The 14986-nt window shown below is 46.3% G+C and overlaps 3 pseudogenes; 1 reads left to right on the top strand and 2 right to left on the bottom strand.

Moving 5' to 3' along the window:
* Nucleotides 1-2904: 2904 nt before the first annotated feature.
* Nucleotides 2905-4510, bottom strand: LOC128588789 (cyclin-dependent kinase 16-like; annotated as a pseudogene).
* A 4013-nt stretch (nucleotides 4511-8523) lies between these two features.
* LOC128588369 (serine/threonine-protein kinase RIO2-like) lies at nucleotides 8524-10146 on the top strand (annotated as a pseudogene).
* Nucleotides 10147-10884: 738 nt separating this feature from the next.
* LOC128588788 (forkhead box protein K2-like) lies at nucleotides 10885-13223 on the bottom strand (annotated as a pseudogene).
* Between the last annotated feature and the right edge of the window lie 1763 nt (nucleotides 13224-14986).

Raw genomic sequence — 14986 nt, 5'->3', positions numbered from 1 at the left:
ATATCTTGGCCCCTCCTGCTGCCACTTGCCATTCAACATGGGAAACCTGAAAAGCCGATTCAAAGGTATGTTCGTACTGACCTGTGGGACGCTCTGCTCCTTCACAGTGACTAGAGTATTTCTCACAATACTTTACTTACAAAATTACCCTCTGCATTTTCCCATGGGTGGTTATAATGTGTTTCTGGTTTTGTTTGATTCCCTAATTTATAGTTGATACTCCTGTCAAGTAGGTTGCCCTTAAGTTTATCTCCTCCTTTCAAAAATATATTCTTTTTTCTTATATCCTGTGATCCTCAAACATTGCTCAATTAGATGTCCCCTAAATTGGAAAATATGAGAACATCTATTTCCGTGTCATTTTAACTTAACTGAGTACCTGCTAAAACCATTCATTTTAAAAATTTGGAGGAAATCCAGAAAGCAGGAGATGACTTTGTGGGTTTTCACATGTTAAACTCTGTTTCACACGTCTTTTCTTTTTCCTGAAATGTGTGCTGAGTTCAGTCAACTTTTGGCATGTCATTTCTGTTCATATGTAAATTTAAAAAAAAAAAACAAATTTCAGTGTGTGCTCCCTGGTGTCACTATATAAAACAAAACATGCATTGACTTTAATTCTATAGAGGCTGGTCAGATAAGTAGACAAGGAGGCTACTAGTTTATCTCAATAAACTACCAAACCACCAGCCCAGATGGCTACTCTTCCAGTGAATTCTCCCTACCTGCTAACTTGGGTTTAATGAGTGGTAGGAAAGGTTATTGTTTGTGAAAACATTATGAGGCAGCTTTTCACAATGACCAACAGTCTGAGCACACTTGGGGGACAAGCAGACACTGGTCATTCAGTGTGGTCACATGAGGGGCAGCTCACAGCATGACTGTACTGGGGGAGAAAGGCCACAGATGTGATGCCAAGACCCTAAGAGCATTTCCTTCAGTAGAAACAGGGCCACATTAGGGATGGAAGATGTGTATGTTAGAGGAGAGAGGATGTGTCGTGATCAGGGCAACCTCTTTATCCAGGCATGTCCTCCGGGGCATCAACTTGGATTCCCCCTGAACAACGGGTAGGAATGTTGGAGAAAGAGTCAGGGGAGCTCTTGAATCAGGAGTCCAGGCTATGGTGGAGAGTCCCAGTCATCAGAGGTCTGCGCCTCCCATGGGACCATGTACACTTCCCATGCCAGATCCATCACTCATTCATGATGTGATGCTAAAAGCCACTTAGCTTCCCTCAATGTCACAACCACTCAGTAGAGAACAGGAGGTACAGCACCTGCTCTGCCCACCCACGGTCTGATGTGGGGAATCACAGGCCATAATGCCAGACGTTCCCTGACAGCTGCAGAGCATCATACCCACAGAAGGGATGAGAAATCACCCTCCACCCCCACTGCCCTGCAGTGGTCCGAGCACACTACCTGGTGTCCGGTTTGTTCCCCCTGCCATTTAGGAAACATGGAAGATGACTAACGGACCAGTCCTCTTCCTCACGATTCACCTGGATTGAGTCATTTCAGCCGCCTCATGTCGTAACAACAAATAAGCCTATTACCATTGTCATATGACAGTGCAGAGAACTGAGGACAGAGGGACCTCATGACCTTCTCAGGTGTAGGTGCCTGTCAATGGGCTTGGACCCCATCCCTAACTCTGCACCACCAGCGCCCTGCTCTCTGTCTCTCTGCTCTGCTGCCTTTCTGTGTGGTCTCATCTCCATGAAGGCTTGGCCCACACAGGCTCCCTGAACCCCACGATCTCCCTGAAACCCAGCTTTCATCAGATGGCTCTGCTTGGAACTCAGTAAACAATGGGATCAGATGTTCAAACCCAGAATCCACTTTTACTAGTTCTCGCTGGACTTCTGTCAGGAAGATGCTTACAGTCGTCCCTATTGGGAAGGCACTAACTATGTTCTTTGCTGACAGCACTGACCCCCACGCCACCCCCAAGAGCAGAGCATTGTACTGCATCAGTTTTGGTCACCTGAAAAACTTACTGTGACCATGAAGCTTATTTAGAATAGTGACTGGGTATTACTTGGTGTCCCAGATGTAATACAAACCTATGAAGAGTGTAAGATGTGTTTTTCATGCAGCAATATTTTAATTTTCCAAGTCATAAGTGCTGCTGCAACCACAGAATTCAATATACATTTTCAAGTCAAGATTGGTTCACATTTGATGGCAGATAATAATTGAAGCTTGTGTCTAGATACTACCTGGTTATTGACCATTGGCATAAAAACATCTCACTGGACCATGCTTGGTGGGTGAGGCCTGTCATCCTTGCCCTTTGGGAGGCTGAGGCAGGAGGATCACTGGAGCCCAGGACTTTGAGGTTGCAGTGAGCTATGATGACACCACCCACACTCTAGCTTTCAATCCAGGGAGGCAGAGTGAGACCCTGTCTTGCCCTGACCCCTGAAAATATCTGCCTGAAAGAATGGTGCTAAATGATGATTTTTAATAAAGGCATCATCTCATCTAGAAGAGTTTGGGGTTGACATAAAAATGGATCCATGTTCCCCTATCAATCTTTCCTCTCTCCCCCATTTCCTATTGGCAATGATCAATGACATCTTCACTTACTGGGATACATTTGTTACAATTAATCTAAAACCTGACATCTGATTCTCTAAAGTTAATCATTTCCATTCAGGTTCACTCTTTCTACTGGGCATTTCTGTCAGTTGTGACACCTTCAAAGCCCCGTTGCCCATTGTGTCCTCATGCGGTGCCCTCTCCCTGTCCTCAAAGGCCCCTTACCCTTTGTTGGTCCACAAACCCTGGCAACTATTGAGATTTGCACTGTTTTTATATTTTTGCGTTTCCAGAATGTCATGTAATTGGAATGATAAATAATGGAGTTGTTTTATTATTATTTTTTTTTTTTTGAAGGAGTGATGAGAACTTTGTTAGCACCCAGCAGACAGGTCAATGGGTGGGTTGACAGGCCAATGGTGGGGTGTTCAGGTGGGCAGCAGGGGACCAGTGGGCAGGTGAACATGGCTCAGGCAGGTATTCAGGTAGCAAGCAGGGAGGATGCAGTTGGGGGCTGCCCTGTGAGGGGTGTGGCATCCCTCCAGCTGCTGCCTGCTGGGGCCTCGGTCTGTGGCTTAGAACTCAGAACTCGGTGTCCACCACGTGGAAAGCTGGCCTGCCTGAGTCAGGCATTGATGAAGACTGAAGGCTGGCCTCCTTTTGTAGCTGAATCTCCTTTAGTGCAAATATGGAAGTAGTGTCAGGAAGTGTGTGGATCCGCTCCCCCAGACTGAAAAAGAATGGATGTTTCATGGCATCCTCTGCAGAGATGCGATTTCGACCCTCAAGCTGTAGCAGCTTAGAAAGGAGGTCAGCCCCGTCGCTATCAAGTCGGGGTGCATGGCTTAAAAGGGCCTCGGCTTGGTACTGGGGATAGTTGTATGTCTTAAACTCCTCATTGGACAGGATGCCTGACCACGTGTCCTCAGTTGGGGTTCCTAAGATGCCGAAGATGAAGTGCAGCTGTTCTTCCACTACGAGCCCGTGAAGAGGGGTTGGCCATCTCATAGAAGATGCAGCCCACACCCCACATGTCAATCTGAGTGGAGTAGTCTGTGGACCCAAGCAGGATGTCAGGTGGCCGGTACCACAGTGTCACCACCTCATTAGAGTATGTCTTTGTTGGGATTGACGTGGCCCGGGCCAGACCAAAGTCAGCTAGCTTGAGCTCTCCCCTCTCGTTGATAAGCAGGTTCTGGGGCTTGAGGTCTAGGTGCAGCACCTTCTGCCATGGCAGTAGGCCAGGCCATGGAGCAGCTGGAACAGGAACAGTTTCACCTTGTGCATGTTTATTAGGTTCCCACAGTCATCCAGGTACTGCTTCAGGTCCTTGTCCAGGTACTCAAAGACAAGGGTGAGGGATTTTTCCTTGTGGATAATGTCACGTAGCATAACAATGTTGGCATGTTTGAGGTCCTTGAGCAGAGACACTTCCCGGATGGCGGTGCAGGGCGCCCCCTCTTCGTGTTCAAGTCTGATCTCCTTGAGTGCTACAAGGTTGTCTGTAAGCTTGCTTTTGCCTTTGTATACCGTGGCATAGGTATCGTCGCCTAGTTTGTCCAGCTTGATGTAGGTCTCTAGTTTTCCAAAGCCAATCTCCGACAGGCTGACACCACGGAGGCAGCGGCTGAGGGGCTTGTCAAAAATGGGACTATTTAGAGTCAGCTTCTCAAGGTAACCCTCAGGCAGCCTGATGTCAGCTGGTAGTGACAGGCGCTTGTTAATGTCCTCAGTGGAGATCTGGAGTGGGGGATGGTTGCACATGAGCACCCTCACTGGAGACTGCACCTCATCCTAGGATGTGGCGAAGCCTGGTCACTCTCCCCATCAGACCCAATCTTCAAGGACTGCTGGGACCGGTAGGAGGAGAAGGAGGTCGCGCAGCCTGAGCCCGGGCCGTGGCCCAGGCACCGCCGCTCCTGCCCCGCGGCTCTGAGGCTGCTCGCGCCCCCGCTGGTGGCCATGGATCGGATGCAGAAGATGAAAGGGCAGCTGTCCATGACACTCGGAAGTGGCCGAGGCATAGATAAGACCACAGGTGCCTCTGAGCAGATAGGCCTGGATGAGAGTGGCTGTGGTGGTGGTAGTGCCCTTCGGGAACCTCCATCTATATGCGGCCCACTCAGCTCTCACCAGAGATTGTGCACGAGGACTTGAAAATGGAGTTGTTTTAGACTAACATTTCACTCATCCATAGATATTGAATGTTCCTTCATCTCTCTGTCATGGCTTGTGTAGATCTAACATTTCATCTGGCTTTTTATCTCCTTTGTTTCAGCAAAGCAATGTTTCTCCCGCTCCTGCTGCCCTTCAGTCGTCCCACGTCTCCCACCCATCCCTCTCTATCCCCAGCCTGTTCCCCTGACCCCACTCATGCCACCCAATCGCCTCTGGTGCCCCCTGGATCTATTTAGGTCATCAACCCCTTCTCGAACACGGTCCCTGCCTGCCCCTGCCACTTCTTGTACCCTTTCTCGCCCCCGGTCCCTGCCCACCCTCACTGTTACACGGTCCCTCCCCAGCCCCCTGTTTTTGCCTGGGCATCTCCATCCACAGTCCCCTCCCAGCCCCCTGTTCCTGCCTGGTCACCTCCCTCCACAGCCCCCTCCCAGCCCCCTGTTCCTGCCTGGTCACCTCCGTCCACAACCCCCTCCCAGCCCCTTGTTCCTGCCTGGTCACCTCCGTCCACAACCCCCTCCCAGCCCCTTGTTCCTGCCTGGTCACCTCCGTCCACAACCCCCTCCCAGCCCCCTGTTCCTGCCTGGTAACCCCCCTCCCAGCCCCCTGTTACTTCCTGGTCACCCCCCTCCACAGCCCCCTCCCAGCCCCCTGTTCCTGCCTGATAACCCCCCTCCCCACTCCCCTCCGAGCCCTCTGTTCCTGCCTGGTCACTCCCCTCCACAGCCCCCTCCCAGCCCCCTGTTCCTGCCTGGTAACCCCCCTCCACATCCTCCTCCCAGCCCCCTGTTCTTGGAGGGCCATGCCCCACCACAGCCCTCTCCAAGTCCCGAGCCCCTGCCCACCTGCAATTGTCTTCGGTCCCTCTTCTGCTGGAGATCCAACAGAATTGCCCCAGAGCGACCAGCCAGGCAACCCTCGCCACCTGCACACTGCCCACTTCGCAGGCTGCGTTAGTGGCGGTAGCCCCATTACAAGTCCAGGAAGAACCAGGATGTGGGGCCACCAGTCATTGCCTGGAATGAACTGGCCATGGACTGGAAGCACAGGCAAGCACTTTACTCTGCAGCATGCCTTTTTCTCAGTTGAATTGAAAGATACCCCTCAACAAAATGGGTCTTTTTCCCTGGGACCCAACATCATGGGTTTCTGCGGCCTCCTATGCGGCTGAGACAAGAGGCCTGTCCCTAGCCCAGGTCGACTTCCCCATGAACTTGTGCCTCCTCCTCTGAGGTATTCTTTCTCCTTGGAAGGTGGACTGCAGGCTAGCATCACTACGTTGTTTATGTTATAACCTTGTCAATGGCCACCACACCCAGCCATTGATAAGGTTATAATATAAATTTTGAGGGGACAGAAACAGTGTGACTATAGGAGATGTAATGGTAGAAAGACACACCTTCACATCATTGGTTCTCCAGGAAGGTGTTTTTGTGTTTCTCTCACCATTAGTGTGAAATTGACTTTTGCTCAGCCCTACAAATGCTATGGAGTCATTTCCATTCTCATTAGCATTTTCTGTGCTGCATATGGAAGAGGGAACGCAGAGCAGTAAAGCAGCGCTGTTGAAAGAGTAAGGACAGGAACTCTAGGAGCAGACGTGGTGGTTGGTCTTACCAACGTGACAGTGGAGGTGCTGGTGTTTTGTGCACATCAGTTCTCACTTACCATTGATAGGTCCTTGGAAACTGCAACTTTAAGCGAAATGACATTCTCTATTCCATAGAAATTTAGCACTTGTTTTCAATTCACCTATGTTAAAATTGCTTTCCTTAATAAGTACATCATTTTGCTTGAAGTCACAGTTGCTTTGAACGTATCAATGACATTAAATGAGGACTTACTACGTGTGTGTATATATGCATAGAAGAATTTAATATATATGCATACACATTATATTTGTTATTTGGCTTAAATAATGCTGATGCAGTGTATATGTGTGTGTGCGCATGCCTGCATACACTGAGTATATACACTGACGCATTATATCGGGTGTCCATAAAGTTTGGCTGTAATTGCGCACAAAATTTATAGACACCCTGTATACTGAGGCATCATATGAATAAATAAATATATAATGCTAAAACTGTATATTTTTAAAACAATGTTATTGAATATTTATTTAAACAAGTGAAATAAACATCTGTGATAATAAGGATTTTAAATTTGAAATAGAAAAATAAAAATTAATACATTAGGAAAATTCTATTTGATGACTATTTTCACGTATGGGTAATAATTTTAAAATGACACATTTTGTGTCAAAATATACATATCATTTATGGTCCTCATTTCCATCGTAATGTATGGAAAAGAATTCAAACTTGAATCCCTTAATTAAAAACCATATTTTTTTATATTCTTTTTTATTTCATAATTGAAAACAGCTGGTTTTAAATTTCATAAGTCCCTAACCCCAAATAATACTTCAAAATAATTTTTCTATTTCATACAATCACACACTGGATATTTATAGAAATATAAAATTATTTTTTGGAACTGAAAATTCCATTAATGAAAGCAAATAAATTGTGCAAGTGAGATAAAAATGTACATACCACATCCAGCCTTCCCTGTGCAGCTTTATTTTTAATCTTTTCTATCACATAGGAAGAGTTAATCATGGGGAGAAAAAAGCCTTATGGTGGTGATAATTTTGACTATAAAAAAACACTGATAATGTCTGTTGATGTTTTCAGATATACAACTATTTCACTTTTAGTACAACAATGAACTTATTTTTCATTTATGCTACTGTCTAAAACTGCATAATTTTACAAACTGGTATTGGAATCTCAGCCAACACCTTTCTCCTCCTCTTCTGCATTTTCATACTTCCTCTGATCACAGGGTGAAACCCACGGAACTGACCATCTCACACTTGGCCTTCGTTCATGTGTGAAGTTCTTCACGGTACTATTATTGGGGTCTCCAGAACTCTTTGGGTCATTGAACTTTCAGAATGACCTTACATGCGAGGCATTTTTCTACTTGAGCAGAGGGATCGAGGATCTCTCCATATGCACCACCAGCCTCCTGAGCATGCTCCAGGCCATCACTGTCAGCCCCAGCACCTCCTGGTTGGCCAGATTTAAACGTAAGTCCACAGATTACATTATCCATGTTTTATTCTTTTTGTGGTCCTGCACCTTGTCTTTTAATCATAGCATGATCTTCTACACCGTAGCTACTTATAATTTGATAAGACAAATCTACTGAAGATGAACACTTCTCACTTTCCCCCATGAATCCCATCATCAGGGAACTTCTTTTGCTCTGTCATTATCCAGGCGTGTCTCCTCTATAGGAATCATGCTGCTCTCAAGTGCTTACGTGGTGATCCTCCTGCTCAGGGAGCAGAGACGATCCCAGCACCTTCACAGCACCAGACTCTCTTCTAACGCCTCCCCGGAGAAGATGGCCACCCAGACCATCCTGCTGCTAGTGAGTTGCTTTGTGGTCATGTAGTGGGTGGATTTTATTATTTCATTTTCCTCAACCTTGTTTTGGGCATATGGCTCAGTCATCGGAATGTCCAGAAGATGCCACATTTGATCCTTTGGTGCTACTCAATTCAAACAAAAGAATAATGTTCTCCAAAATATACAAAATAAGTGGCATAAAATAAAATTAATTCTCTGAAGAGTAGGTTTTTCTCTCCTCAGTTACCTTTTCACGTAGAAGATAATTTGTTTGATTTAATTACCATGTATAAAAATTACACTCTTATTATATATCAGTTATTTAAGAACTGATGCTACTTAAAAGCTTCATGATTGGACTTTTGTCCGCTGCCTCCATGGGGAAGGTGAATGTGGCCAAGTTGCGCTACCTGAGCCGGGATGGCTTCAGGGTTTTCACCGGTGTTGAAATGACCATGAAGAACCATGAGATAGTTCCCTGCAGTTTGATCACCTCTATAGCTGGCTGTAATAAAGTTTTAAGAGAATTAGTGAAACATACACTCATAGCTTGGGAGCGTCCCAAGACTGTCCGGGGCTATTTATTGACAAATGCAGGCTATGATTATGGCTTTGAAAACATTTTGTTCCAGACAAGTAGTTGAGTCTGTTGGAAACCAGATGGGTGTTGGCAAAGAAAGATATTTACATTGTTGCAAATGAAGAAGGACAGCAATTTGCATTAACACTTCATAGACTAGGAAGAACCTCCTTTTGAAATCTAAAAAACAAGCCTGATTACCATAAACACGGGCATGATGTGTCTTAGCTTTATTTATCTCCTCTCTCTGCGGTGAAGGAATTTGCTTATATGAAGGTGTTATATGGGAGGAAATTTCCAGTTCCAAAGCTAGTTGATTACAATCGCCATGCCGTGGTCATGGAGATCATAAATGGTTATCCTCTATGTTAGATACACCATATTGAAGATCCTGCCTCAGTCTATGATGAAGCTATGGAACTAATTGTAAGACTTGGGAATCATGGGCTGATTCACGGAGATTTCAATGAATTAAATCGCATTTTGGATGGAAATAATCGTATCACCATGGATCAATTTCCCACAAATGATCTCAACTTCTCATCCCTGTGCTGAAGGGTATTTCGACAGACATGCATCAGAGATTTCTTCATGAAGTGTTTTGGCTATGAAAGTGAGCTTTATCCAACCTTTAGTGATGTCAGGACAGAAGGCTCTCTTGATGTGGAGGTTTCTTCCAGCAGCTACAGAAAGGAGCTACAGGCTGGTGACCACCTGCTGCAGCCAGTATGCCCAGATGAGAGGGCCACTGAGACAGAAGAGGGACCTCAGTTTTCATTTTCTGATGGAGAAGTGTCAGAAAAATCAGATCTTTATAGTTTCAAAGATGAAAGAGAACAGAACTGTGTGGACCAGTCGGGTGGCTACAGATCATTCGAAGACCTGGAACACATCAGGGAGGACAGTTCATCAGAGCAGAGTGCTGGCGCACACCGCTTTGAAATGATTGACTTCAGCCAGGTTTAGAAGAAATGAAAGGGCAGGTTGTTGACAAAAATTCCATACCTGAATTTTCTGAGGAGAAAAACAGAAATGAAAATTACCTGAGACAGGGTGGTCAGACACATCAAGGAGAAGCCTCTGCTGGCTCTGAGGAGTGTGTGGACGAATGCTCTCATCTAACTGCCTTGTGTCACTGAGTAAAGAATCCAGGCCTCTCAGAGATGAAAAGCATATGGGAGACATTAATTGGTGTAAAACAAAACTCTGAGTATTACTTCTTCTACGGGCAGTGTTGTGAGCTGTTCTACAATTCTTCCCGAACTCTTGAAACAGAAGGTGAAACGTCAATTGACAAAACAGCAAAACACAGCAGTCGGTGATTACAGAAAACAGAAGCAAATGTGTTTACCGAGCAATGAAGGGAAAACATGCAAAGTATTAAATCAAGTTGGAAGCAGCTAGCTTTTGGGGAGAATAATATATATTTTTGATATTTTTTTAAAGTTACTCTACTCACCTTTTAAGTCACTTTTAGTCTTCTTTTGCATCAAGGCCAATATATAAAAAGATGAATAAATCCGATTTCATTTATAAAAAAATGAAATTATGGTGAGTAGAAGGCCTATGTTCCACTGGCTTCTGATTATGATGCTCTGTATGTTGCCAACAAAATTGGGATCATTTAAACCAAGTCGAGGTGGCTCATTCTAAATATATAACTTTTCATCATAAAAAACCCCAAGAAATTTGTTATCTTTTAATTTGCTTCCCTGAACTTCATATCAGAAAACTTCTCTATCTAAGGAAGCTCCTATTAGTAATTAAATTTATCAATGTTTTACATTATTCATTTATTTTTTATTTCCCCCCCAAAAAATGTTACCCTTATTTTGTAAAGACATTTTAGTTAGGTATCCAATTATAGCATGGACACTATTTCTCTCAGCACTCTTTATTTCCCTGTTTTCTGTACTATGCAGGCTCTAGAGATGACCTTCTCACCTTGCTTCATACTCCATAAGAAATTACAATTTGAAAATAATTTGGTTTGCACATTTGAAAAAATTTACATTTGGGATAAGTTCATTTAGCAATTTTCCTCGTTTAGTCAAAAAGGATAAGTTAAGAAGTCCCCAAAGACTTGAGGTCCATATGGTTATAAAGTTTCTGAAGGAAAACTGACTTGTTCATTTGATTGTTCCTATGAATTCTTCTTTCAATTTACTTGTGCTCTTCGAAAGTGCCCATATTTTCCGATGCCCTTCTCCCTCGCAGCTGCCGGTGGCATGGCCATGCTCAGGGCCATCACCATACTCTCGCTATCCTCCGTTTTCAGCTGCTGCTGCTCTGGCTGCTCTGGCTGGTCGCCATTCTGACACTTTGTGGACGGGGCGGGGAGGCTGATGCTGACCATGGGCTGCCAGCATGCAGAGGGCTCACTGCCCCATGGTCCACCTGAAGGTGCACTGCACTGGGGATTGGTACCACGTGAGTACCATTTTGTGTTACAGATTTTATTGGTTGTTGGTGTCGACCTAGAGGCTCCTGTTGTACTTTGTTGACTGTCTGGACACGGGTGGTCTGTGAGGGCTGAATGATCTGGCTGGACACGGGTGGTCTGTGAGGGCTGAATGATCTGGCTGGACACGGGTGGTCTGTGAGGGCTGAATGATCTGGCTGGACACGGGTGGTCTGTGAGGGCTGAATGATCTGGCTGGACACGGGTGGTCTGTGAGGGCTGAATGATCTGGCTGGACACGGGTGGTCTGTGAGGGCTGGATGATCTGGCTGGCAGCGCCTAGTGTGGCATGGCTAGTTGCGGGAATAATTTCTACTTTCACTTCCCTGTCATGGCCGTTCTCCCCCCGGCTCGGACGTCGTGGGGGGGCAGCACAGCCACCTGAGTGACCACAGCTTGCCCCGCAAGAGTGTAAGTGTTTGCTGGGGCTATTCCAGCCACACTGGTGACCAACACTGCTGGTAACTGGTGGACCACGTGAACTGTCCGCACAACGGGTGGCTGGGAGGTCGGAGTGGTCACTGGGGCTGCAACCGTGTAAGGGGCGGCCTTAAATGGTCTGTGGCAGCTGTCGCTGAACAGCAATGAGGACTGGCTGGCTGGGCAGAGGTGACCCTGGTGGCTCTGGGCACACCGAGCTTCCTGGATGTCAGCGAGTTTGGGCTGTGATGCACCAGGCTCAGGCTCCAGGGTGTAGGCGAACCATCCCTGGACAGGCTGCGGGGGTCTGGGTGCTGTTGGAGTGAGCACAGGGGCCCCAGTGTGACTGGGACAAGCCGGGCGCTCCTAGAAGAGAGTCGTGCCGGGGGGTTCTAAAGCAAGGCACGCCCCTAGGCCATCTTTTCCTAAAAGCCTGCTGTATTTATTTGCTTTCAGAGACAGGATCTATCCTCCAGAACCAGCTTTTGCCTGGTTCTTCCTGGGAACGTGCTACTTTGATGAAGTAACGATTCAGAGAGAGATTGTAGCGAATTGAATTCTGGCAGCCCTTGTCCGCAGTCCTGTACTGGGGATAATTTTTTGTGAGGTGCGTGTAATTCCATTTAGGGTAAGTTGTTTATCAGGAGCCATCCTAATTGCTTGTACTATTAACTGTGCACAGGAATAAGGTGGCTTTGAGCCACCCTTTGGGCTTTCTCCTCCGGAAGCTGCCTTCTCATGTTCTGGCTGCGAGTTTTCGGCCATTAAATTGAGGTCAGGTGGCATCACTTGGCCCACTTTGTACCCTGAACACCCTGCTTCGTGGGCTGGATGGGCAGGAGTTGGCAGCAACGATGGCCCCCGTGGGGGAGGGGAGGGGCCACAGTGTCTGGATGTTGATGGTCAGGGGCAAGATGGGCGGCTGACCGGCCTTCACTGGGGACTCAGCACTTCCTGCTTCTCCCTCTTGTCGCTGCACAGGGCGGTGAATGTGATCTTGACGTTTGTGCTCGGCAACCTGAACCTGCACACATGAGGCAGCTGCCGCCAGGCGCCCTGTGCCTCTGGAACAGCAGTCCACGCACAGGCTGTTCTTGCAGAGGAAGCACAGGTAGAAGTAGCCGCCAGTGTCCAGACTGGGCTGTGCGGCCAGCAACTCAGGGCGTGAAGAACTCGAGGTGGCACGGGGAGATGAAGCTCCAGCGCCCCATACTCACGTCTGTGGAGCCCTGCCACGAGTTGCACCGGAGGGTCACGGAGCGCTCCTTCATCAGATACTCGAACTCACGGCCCTCCAGTCGTGCCACGGCCCAGCCGCCTGTGGGGACCCGCTGCCCCGGCCGCGCTGCCCGCCATTGGGGGACCCACGCCCGAGAGCGCCACCGCTGCCGCAGCCATCCGCCTTTGTGAGGGCCCACTGCTGCTTGGCGCGGGTGCGGGTAGGAGGCGGAGGCCCAGGCGCCTGGCCGAGCTCCACAGCGAGGCCTCTGGTCAGCGAGGCAGAGCCAGGCCTTCCTTCCTCTAGGTCCTCAGAGCCTTCGTGTATCATCCCACTGTCCCAATTTTCTCTGTGAAGCCAAGGCAGTTGCCTAAAAACTCTTGTGCACAGATCTGAGATGCTGCTTCAGAATCGTTTGGCTCTCTCAGACAACATGGAAGATGTTTGGAGGGAATTGTCAGGAGAAGGGTTTTCCTTAAGGCTCCAATGTGTCATCTCTTCCCACCCCATAAGCAGTGAACTAAATGAGTTGGGGAAAAGGCTCCCATCATATTATATTCTGGGGTAGAAATAAATTCTGTTTAACCTCCACATAAGTTCTCTTCCCTGCTCAGACCCAGGGGCACCCTGCTTCTGGCTTCCCAGCAATTTCCTGGCATTCCCCCCCATGGGGTTGGGGGGCGCCTGGCAAAGAATTCTGTATTATGCTCTGGGGAGAAACCCTTAGGCAACATTGTCTGGGGTTTCAGGAGCAGGAGAAATCTGTGTTCTGAAGTAAGGGCCAAAATTGTTCTCACATTACATTTTTACATTACAATACAAAAATAAATCAATATAAAAAATAAAACACTTCCTACAGTAACAAATACATGTGAAGTCACCCTCAGGCACATCATCGCCAACGTTTCTTAGACATTTGACAAAATTACTAACTGTTGAAATTTTTTTTTACCGATTTTTGTTATAAGTTAATAATTAAAGCTACCAATCCATAAATCGTTTTTTAGATACTTAATCACCAGTAAGGAGTTTATTTGTTGCAAAAATATGTGATTCTTGATGAGATGATGTTGGTAGAAATTTGTTTCCGGAGATATCCAAGGTGATAAATCAATCCTTCCTTTTGTCTCCGGGAAACCTAATCGCCGATACTAACACCCACCTATCTGATGAGTAGTAATCACTTTGATAATCACTTTGACATTATGGGTGTGGTCCTCAGAGGTCCTATAAATGAGAGACTGTCAAGGAGTCAAGCTCATTCTCTCCATAACAGGCAGAGTTGAGTAGGGAGCTCACTTGGCCTCGCACACTTCTGAAAGCTACTACCCTTACCCTGTGAGGTCCTGATCCTAACCTGACTTCATACTGCTCCAGCAAGCACTGGTGAGTACCGGATCTGCATGAGTCCCTACTACTTTCTATCACTGAAATAAATAGTGTAATTTTAATTTGCAGATCAGTCAATTGAAATTGTTTTTATGGAGTGATTTTGCTCAGTTAGTAAAAATGACTCCTATACTCTAGTTGAAAGATAAACTATTTTATAAAGTCATCTTACTAATTAAGTAATTTAATTCATATGATGATTTTTCTGTATTATTTTATGTATGTCTTCATTGTTTACCTGGTAATACTCAAAGATAGGTTGCCAGATGACTTATAATTTTGTGCTTTTTGTAGATTCTACAAATTGGCTAGGAATATTTTTTTCTTTTTTCTTTTTCTTTCTTTTTTTTTTTTTTTTTGAGATAGACTCTCACTATGTCGCCCTTGGTAGAGTTCTGTGGTGTTGCAGCTCACAGCAACCTCAAACTCTTTGGCTTAAGCGATTCTCTTGCTTCAGCCTCCCAAGTAGCTGGGACTACAGGCACCTGCCTTTTTTTTCTTTTCTTTTTTTTTTTTTCCCCCGCTGCTGTTGTCATTTTTGTTTTAGTAGGCTCGGGGCTTGTTTAAACCCACTTGCCCAGGTGCATGTGGCCAGTACCCTAAACTCTGAGCTATGTTTGCGGAGACTGGCCAGGAACATTTTATTCTAGAAATATGTTATACATGCATACATACATTACATACTACTTTATAAGTGGTGCTTCATGTACACATAGAAGAGATATTCAAATAACTGATAACTTTCTTAGGAAAATATTGCTGTTGACGGTG

This window comes from Nycticebus coucang, chromosome 6 (assembly GCF_027406575.1).
Source record: "Nycticebus coucang isolate mNycCou1 chromosome 6, mNycCou1.pri, whole genome shotgun sequence".
Lineage (NCBI taxonomy): Eukaryota > Metazoa > Chordata > Mammalia > Primates > Lorisidae > Nycticebus > Nycticebus coucang.
Note: the sequence above shows the minus strand (reverse complement) of the source record. Positions and strands in the feature narration are given on the sequence as shown.